Raw genomic sequence first — 1444 nt, forward strand, 5'->3', positions numbered from 1 at the left:
ATTTCAGTAAAAAAAAAGAATCAAAGGACTCTTTCCCCTTGTACCACTGGATTGGGGAAGGAACAACATCAGCACTCAAAAGTGTTCCTACTATCATGTAAGGTAGGTAGCTTCTTATATCATCTATAAGTCCTTCTATGTTTGATTTCTCACTGTACCATTGGACCTACAGAGGGCCTGCCATGACCTACCATAGTTTCAACATACATTAAACTTTTTTTTCATCTTTAAAACAGCCTTTAGTTATCTAAAGGGCACAATTTTTTTTTTTTAGAATGCTTCAGTATATTCTAACAAAAACTTTCTTTCTGGAAATAGTAAATCTGACTTCCAAAAACACACTTTTTCAAAGGGAACAAGTTCCAACATTTTTAATCACAGACTCAATTTCAGTGCTTGTGATTGGTCTGTTTATATTTTCTATTTCTTCCTGGTTCAGTCTCAGAAGGTTGTGCTTTTCTAAGAATTTATCCATTTCTTCCAGGTTGTCCATTTTATTGGCATATAGCTGCTTGTAGTAATCTCTCATGATCCTTTGTATTTCTGCACTGTCAGTTGTTACTTCTCCTTTTTCATTTCTAAATCTATTCATTTGAGTCTTCTCTCTTTTTTTCTTGATGAGTCTGGCTAATGGTTTATCAATTTTGTTTATCTTCTCAAAGAACCAGCGTTTAGTTTTATTGATCTTTGCTATCATTTCCTTCATTTCTTTTTCATTTATTTTTGATCTGATCCTTATGATTTCTTTCCTTCTGCTAACGTTTTGTTTTGTTTTGCGGTACATGGGCCTCTCACCACTGCAGCCTCTCCCATGGTGGAGAACAGGCTCTGGAAGTGCAGGCCCAGCGGCCATGGCTCACGGGCCCAGCCACGCCGCGGCATGTGGGATCCTCCCAGACCGGGGCATGAACCCGTGTCCCCTGCATCGGCAGGCGGACTCTCAACCACTGCACCACCAGGGAAGCCCTGGGGTGTTTTTATTCTTCTTTCTGTAATTGCTTTAGGTGTAAGGTTAAGTTGTTTATTTGAGATGTTTCTTATTTCTTGAGGTAGAATTGTATTGCTATAAACTTCCCTCTTAGAATTGCTTTTGCTGCATCCCATAGGTTTTGGGTCATCATGCTTTCATTGTCATCTGTTTCTAGGTATTTTTTGATTACCTCTTTGATTTCTTCAGTGATTTCTTTGTTATTTAGTAGTGTATTGTTTAGCCTCCATGTGTTTGTATTTTTTACAGATTTTTTCATGTACTTGATATCTAGTCTCACAGCGTTGTGGTTGGAAAAGATACTGGATACGATTTCAATTTTCTTAAATTTACCAAGGCTTGATTTGTGACCCAAGATATGATCATTCCTGGAGAATGTTCCATGAGCACTTCAGAAGAAAGTGTATTCTGTTGTTTTTGGATGGAATGTCCTATAAATATCAATTAAGCCCATCT

The sequence above is a fragment of the Physeter macrocephalus genome, chromosome 8 (genome assembly GCF_002837175.3).
Source record: "Physeter macrocephalus isolate SW-GA chromosome 8, ASM283717v5, whole genome shotgun sequence".
Classification (NCBI taxonomy): Eukaryota; Metazoa; Chordata; class Mammalia; order Artiodactyla; family Physeteridae; genus Physeter; species Physeter macrocephalus.